Source organism: Tenrec ecaudatus, chromosome 17 (assembly GCF_050624435.1).
Source record: "Tenrec ecaudatus isolate mTenEca1 chromosome 17, mTenEca1.hap1, whole genome shotgun sequence".
Lineage (NCBI taxonomy): Eukaryota > Metazoa > Chordata > Mammalia > Afrosoricida > Tenrecidae > Tenrec > Tenrec ecaudatus.
Window position 1 is genome coordinate 46,511,446 of NC_134546.1, and position 8,093 is coordinate 46,519,538.

Below are 8,093 nucleotides of genomic sequence, written 5' to 3' on the forward strand. Positions count from 1 at the left end.
TTTTAAATTTTTTTATAAAACAACCTTATAAACTTCAACATACTCTCCATTACACTTAATACATTTGTCAAATCTGTGATTCCATTCTTGGAAACATTTCAAACTCATCTGTTTAGAAGACTCACAATGTGTCCCTTGTTTTTTCCACTCACATACTATTTTACAATCATTTCAGAACCTCTAAATAGAAAGCTTAATTAACAGTCTGACCTAGTGGAACAAATTGCAAATGCACTACACATCGATATTTCCGTCTCTTCAGACAGTTTATGTACGTCTAGAAAAATGATCATCAATCAGTTTCACCTTGTATTAAACCACTCTGTGCACTTGAACTTTCCCATAGCACTGTCCTGTAAGCTGTGTTCAACATCACAACAATTTCAGCAGCATTTTCCCAATCAGGAAACAAAATTTCACAGTCACTCTTAAATCAGTTGTCATAGAAAAATGGGCATGAGTGAAAGCACTTTCATGAAAAAATTCCTTGTGACCAGAGAGAACCTTCCCAGGTGATCCCATGGGGTGGACTAACTCAGAGCGAATTGCTTGATGCTCGCCTAGCAGGAAAAATGTGTACCACGAAAGCTCGGCTCCACCCAATGCAATTCTGTTTTTATGCTTTGTTTTGTTTTGGTACCCCCTTGTATATCAGGTAATCATCTGAGTCCAGTTTAGATCAAGTCCAAAAGTCCAATACTAGTCCATAAGTCCCTCTCCAAACTTATGATGCCACATGCAATGATGCAGAATGCAGGAACATCACAGGCTGGAGGTTGCAAAGTCTGTGGTTCCAATGGCTGTAGACAAATCCCCAGGGCCCTGGCAGATCTCTGGCAGCTTTCTGAGTGGCTCCCTAGCAGGAAAGTGAAGCAGAGAGAAAGAGAGGCAGATCAGGCTCACAAGGAAGCACCGTCAGGCTGTGGCCTGATTGACAGTCTAGGCCCCACCCCTACAGTTTTAGATCTTCAAGTTAACATGAAATTATGTAACAACCACATCTTGATCGCGAATTCTCTGTAGAATATCCAGTGAAAGATACAAAATAGATCAATGAAATATGGAAATGGCATTTTAACTTTTATATATTTGAATAAGTTACATGGTTTCTCTGATGTATACAGCCATGTGAGACAGATAATGGATCAGACGTCTTTCAAGGTCACACTTAAAACATTAACAATTAAAAGGAAAACCTAAATAGAGACCATTGAAAAAGAAATCCAATTGTCATCCTAGAACACAGTCTTATCTTGTCCACTAAATCGACAAGTCACTAGAAAGAATTAGACTTTAGAGTCAGGTAGATTTGGGTCAAATCCCAGCTCTCTCTTTCCCAACTGCATGAGTTTCGACAAATTACTTGGCTTCCATAATTTTGTCTGTGATATAAAGTAATATATAACTTAAAGATCCTAGTGGTCCCATGCTTAAGTACTTGGTGGTTAACCAAGAAGTCAGTGACTCAAACCCACGCAGCCACTCCCCTGGAGAAAAGAGCTGGCTATCTGTGCGTGTAGTGCTTCTCTCTCAATGCTGCTGAATCTGTGCCGGCGCCTAGCAGCTCTGAAGGGCGGGAGAACTGCTCCTGTGAGCTTCAAGACTACAACTCTTCACCGGAATCAGAAGCCCCATCTTTCTCCCAAGGAGCAGCTGGTGTTTTCAAACTGGTCTCCTTGCAGTTAGCAGCCCGATGCTTAACCACTACGCCATGAGAGCTCTAGAGACACCTTGTAAGACAGTTCTGTTCTGTCTTACGATGTTGCAGGGAGTTGGATTTGACTTCACGATACCCAACACCGTCGAATGTAAACTTAATTGATGAAGTATTTAAAGTGTGTGGATAAAGTACTACCATGGTGGCTACAAACTACAAAGCCAGAAACAAAATATAATTGTTGGGGTTAATTTATTATTTCCCTCTAGAGGTTTGCTGTTTGGAGCAAATGGCATACAGAACACGTACCCCTTTCAAACAATGCCTGGCACGCTCACAGCCCTGAAGGCCAAAGGTTGACTAGCCCTAGATGAGTGACGAGAACAGCTAGTTGGTTAGTTCTCTTTCCTATTCTGAGCTTTCCTTAGGACTCCCGTTGCTTTGTTTACCCTGTAAAGATAGGGGAGTTATTTGTTCAATGACTGTGCAAGCGGGCTATGAATCCGCATCGTCATCTTTCAGTCTTCTACTGCAGAGGCTCGTGCGGTATTCTGAAGCACCTTTCCAATTAGTCAACTACATCAGTCCTCCTTTTGCACATACAGAATAGAAACCACTTCTATAAGAATTGTGCACAAAACTAATCCAGACTTCCATTCCACGAAAAAAAAACTATTTAGAAATTCAGGGAAGGAATGAAAAGAAGTTCTTTTTAAAATAAACAATCATCCAATGCTGCGATTCTCCACTGGGACCTTTGTAAGAACGTACAGCCTTCAGCTCTTAGTGCCTCACCTTTGTTTGGCTCTGATGTTCTCTCCTCTGGCTGAAAGTGTCCTCATGGAAAATGAACACGGACATTGAAAGTATTTTTATATATTTCACCCATGACTTTAAAGATAAGCATGCAGGTAAAACAATAAGATGAGTTTAGAGATGTTGTCGGCTAAGTTTGTGTCCATTTTTCTGAACATCTATTATCATATGGGACCATATCATGAATTTATATAGCCTCTTGAATGACCTTGTAACAAAATCATTGTAAAGAAGTTTTTTGAGTGACTGCATATGAATCAAATGCTGCTTTTAAAACCAAAATTCTGAGAAATGAGGGTGATATCTGCTCTCCATACATTGATCTATGTATTCCTGCTTACTAGACTCATGCTCCAGTGGAAACCATAAATCTAGTCTTTGGCCTTTTGTGGGGGGGGGGGGAGTCTATAGTGCTGTTCCTAAGTTCTGGAACCCATTTCTTGGAATTTTTAGAAACCAATTATTGAGACATTTTGAATCTCACTTCCAGAAACTCTTGGAGGAAACATTTCTGAAATGTTCACCTTCTACAAATGGCTCTCCGAATCTGATGTCCACTCATAAGAAACATACTCGGATGGCCCCACAAGAGCTTCCAGAGGAAGCACATGGACGTCAGGAAATTATGCTGCCTTTTGATCAGGAACAAGTCATCTGTAAGTGTCCCTTGAGAGATGAAACTGGCTCAAACTTTCATTTTCAAAGAGAATTGATGGAGCATTAAAGCCCAAATCATCTGGGACCAACTAGACAACCCAAGCAGCTTGTCTTTGCATGAACTATGACAGACACCAAATATAACTCCAAAAATCATCAAAGCAATTGCCTGTGGCTTCTGCCAGCAGACAGAAATGCTGCCAAGAAAAAAGAGCTTTCCTCGTTTGGCAGCGTGAGCTTGAAGTTTCTTGTTAAGGAGAAGCAGAAATAGAAGCAGAAAGAAATGGTGGTCAGTACAGTAGTTGAAGTGGAATAGAATTATGATATTTAATAAAAATGCATGTTCAACATATTATGAATCTCACTGATCAGATTACTCGCTATTTCTCACCCAACAGGGATTTACTTTGGTGTGTGTCAGCATATCCTATTTTATTATCCACTTTTTCTCCAACATCTTACGTTTTAAGAGCCAAGTGAAAGGGTGCATACTGGATGCTTCAGTGACATGAACTTTTAAAATTTGTCTGTATTTTGTCTTAAGAAGAAAACTCACTGGTTTCTTCCAGGGTGGGGTGGGGGGGAACTAAACGTATCTGAACTATATAGGTTGAAAAATGTTCAGAATCACAAAGTGTCTTAGGAAGGACCCTAAGGTTCTCTGCTGGTATTCCACATCAATGGGAGGATCTGTCCATTTCTTCTCACGCACACTTGGCGGAAATGGGCACTTCTGTGGTTTAAGGTTGTGCATATCATCACCACGGAGCCTGATCGTTAGAAAGCTTTTCTGACAAAACTCAGTGGCTTCCATGTACATACCCAGTCTAGCTAAGCTATCCAAAGCTTCCAAGATAAAACCTGTGATTTGTTCCAAGTAATAGGTCAGAACAACCATCACCTGCCAATAATCCTTTTTATCCTACATGAATCTCTGCTGTACGCAATCATACCTTGAATAATATTCATTACTGGATTCAACTCACATTCAATACTTGAGGTGTTAATGAGGGTTCAGCTGTGGAACAAAATCAGATGATTTGACTTTTATCAAATCCCTTGAAAGGAGATCTCATTAAACTATTAGGCATATTTAGAAGCCTGAGTTTTGGCAGATGCTAAGGGAGAAGAATACTAAACATCTGGAGGTAACAAGGAAACGGAGAGCACTAAGGAAAGCGACACTAGATCCACAGCGCTCACAAAACTCAGACCTACACTTCTGAGACCTTCACCCAACATGCCTTCAGTGTCCCAGGGAGGTGAAAAATAATCCCCTCCTTCCTAAAAGCCAGTGTTCCTCGCCTTTGGTGGAAGTTTCAGGGTCTAACAGCTGGGGAAGAAATGCATCAATCTCTCACTGTTGTTGAGAATGATCGAGGTACAGCAGAAGGCACCCTTTGGAAAATATGAATTGTGTTCCTTAATTTTCAAATATCCTGATGCACTCAAATGAATTCTACCTTGAAAACAAAACCAAAAAACCTTTCACGTGGCAAAGACTTAAAAAGTGGAGCCAGGGCAGAGCAGGTGCAATGAGTTCAGAAACCAAGAATTCATAAGCAAAAAGATGGAAACTTGAGAATATGCAGGGCTATTTGCTATGGGGTTTACATCTCCAATTTATGTAGCAGCGAAAAGCTAAGGATCCATGCTCAATTGATTCAACAGTGAAACGCTCCAGGAATAACATTCACCAGTCTAGCTCTCTTTAGATCGCTTGAATTTGACGGTCACACTGGAAATCCCTAATAACTATAATGTAGCTCACTCTGTTAAATAGAATCCTTCAGAATATCTGGTCACAGAAATACACCTAACAGTAATGATAAACACAGGAGGGGCACTGCCTTATTATCATGAGAAAAGTGTAGGAAGAAGAGTCCTGCCTTTATAAATGTATGTTTTCATTGCCATATGAACACATTTAAATGTACAATATACCAACCAGAGTTTTTGTACCAATTGTGATATAAGATAGAAAATAGGTCAATCTCCTCTATTTCATATTTCCCAAAGTACTCTTCAGACTCCTGTGAAGGCTTACTTCCTGAGTGATTCTGATACTCAGAATTGAGCTGTGTCTCTGTCTCAAACATGATAGGCTGTGACCCAATGAGGGAGGCTGAACCCATGATTTGACATGATGTCATGGTCCATCATTCACAGAGACACTTAATGGTGCACACACAGCTCTGGATTTCCATGATCCAACTAGCAAAAGAGTCCAATGTCAAGGAGTGTTGCAATCTCTTCAGCAAATAAACAAAGAAGGGGAGGAGGCGGTGTAAACAATTGAACAGACAGAAAATCCTCACCACCAGGAAGCAACCAGACACATTCACAGGGAAGGCAAATGGTTGGAGGGACAGTGGCTGAGAAGAATGGTAACATGACACTGCAACTCTCTGCTCTCCTGCCTTTTAGCTGCATTGCATTTTTGCAAATGTATGTCTCCAACAAATGTTTGTAGAGTCCTGGAGATTTCATCGCTGGAGATTTCCTAGGGTACCTATGGTGCCTTGACTAGAGCCCTTTGCAAACTGACTTCAGTTCATGGCCAAGTTTTAATGATCATGATTCACCCTCAGTGCTACTTTTGATAAAGACGTGCCTTGAGTGTATTCACAACTGGGCTTTACTGCCTAAATGACCCCTGCAACATCCTACAGACCAAGACAATTTTCTGGAAATAAAAAGTATAGTCCAGTGCAGCAGAGTTGGAAAATGACAAGTTTGATGTTTTGAGGGCTACTGAGCGGACTCAGTTTTCCCAGTGTGACCTACCTTTAAGAACTTAAGGAAAGGAGGATCTAAAGAAGCACCAATGAAGTTATTTTTAAGTATTATACTTAATCTACAGCTAAGGCTGCACAGAAATGCTAGTTCAAAAAGCAGCCTTTCGTTTCCTTCCACTAAAATTTACTGACTGTATTACTTCTGTACACCTCTTTATTATTCTTGTCTCTTGATATTGCTGGTGTCCAACATGTACCTGGCTTTGACACTTGTCCAAGAGTTTGAAAATTCTTTTCCTCCTCTTGTCTAAATTCTCATAGAATTCTGGCAAATGATCTGGTCTAATTGTTCCATTCTCATTTTCCTTTGAAAAATTTGAATACTAATAATTGGGCTACTGGTGGTAGGTAAACTGACATGAACTTCATCTGAGTCTTCATTTTGTCTAGATATCCTCATTGGCGTATTTATAAAATGTAGAACTAAAACTATGACATCCCCAAAGATTATATTTTTGAATTCTGCTTTGTATTAGGAATGATACATTCCATAGCATTGTGCTCTGATTAAAAATCCTGTTTCAATTTGCTTGTAGGTTATTCCATGGATGTGACAGTTACTATAACAACTGGAGATATATCTAATGATACCTAAAAAATATTTCTGAAATTCTGGAAAGTGAAGTATCATCAAATAATATGCTTTTTTTAAATTCCAACATTAACATATTCTTCTGGAAATGAGAAGAAAAATATCCAATTTATTTTTCATATTAATTATCTGAGGCTGTGTCTTTTACAGAAGTAATTTAAATCTGCTTTGTTGATCAAAAGTATTTAAAAATACACAAAATACTCTTTCCTGTTACTGCCAATAGTAATGAAATAAATAAAAGAATTATAGAAACACAATCAAGTTTCTGAAATACATAATTATCAAAGATACCTTCAACCTTCCTCTTGGATTAAATATTTAAAATAAACCAATCATCTACGTGTATCAAACACAGTCTGATTAACACAGTTAGCAAATGCTTCCAATAGAGAAAGGCAAAGGAAAGATGTCAATAAATGTAAAATCAGAGGCGCCCCACTGAATCATGAAAGTGTTTCTTTTAATTTAAAATTTACTAACATTCCACATAAGCACAGATTCAAGCCACTAAAGTTCACCTTGAAGATTTTGTTTACACAAATAGGGTTTTCATTTAGAAAGTCAGGGATTCACAGCATGGAAGCTAGCAATGTGCACAGGGTAAATTGAGTTGGATGATTCACTGAGCTTTTGATGTCAGTTGGAGGGTTGTCCCTTGTCCACAAGGGTGAAGTGTGTATTCCACTGACTACGCCCACACCGTGTAGATAGCAAACTCAGAATTAGTTCGTCAAAACGCTTGTTTATATCTGTTATCAATTGTAAGAGAACCCTACAAGTCTATCAGAGACCTTCCCCCAAGAATAAAAGTGGGTTGTTGTTTGTTGTTGTTGTTGTTTCTTGTGTATTTGCTTGCTTCCTTAATTTTAGGAAGTTTACCTTGATAATATATTACTCAGAAATGGGAATGCAAGTTTAGGTGTGAAGGGTTTTTTATTAAGCATTTATAAGTCCCAAGACCTCTACTACGCACTTGACACATATGTCATGGTTATTGCTAGCTGCAGGCAGGATGGTTGTGATTCATAGCGCTCACCTGAGGGAAACCGTGCCCGGCCCTGCTCTAGCTTCAAAGTGTTGGTATGTTCAAGCCCATTGTTACCACTGCTGTGTGTTTTGAGTGTCTTCCAACATAGAAAATACGTGTTTTAGCATTACATTAGATGGTATTCTATTGTAAAATATAGTATTTCCACAGACTAATTTTCGAAAGTGATTTTCAGGTCTTTCTTCCTGGAGTTTGTCCTTGGTTGGAAACTACACTGAAACTTGCCTAAAATAAATGCCCTTCCTAGTATTTAAAATACCAGTGGGAGAGGTGCCAGCACTATAACAGTATTCAAGCCACCACGGCACAACATACAGAAGGATGTCAAGTAGAACAAATATCATACAGATGTACAAATGAATATTATGAGATTTTAAGTAATTTGTTCACAATCATTCAGCTACCATGAAGCAGACATTTGTTTTTGTTTTTGTTTTTTATTTTAAAATTGGGTCTATTTATCTAGAAACACGATTATCTTCAGTGAAATACTCTTCAACCAAGGTTTAGAACTTGATTCTA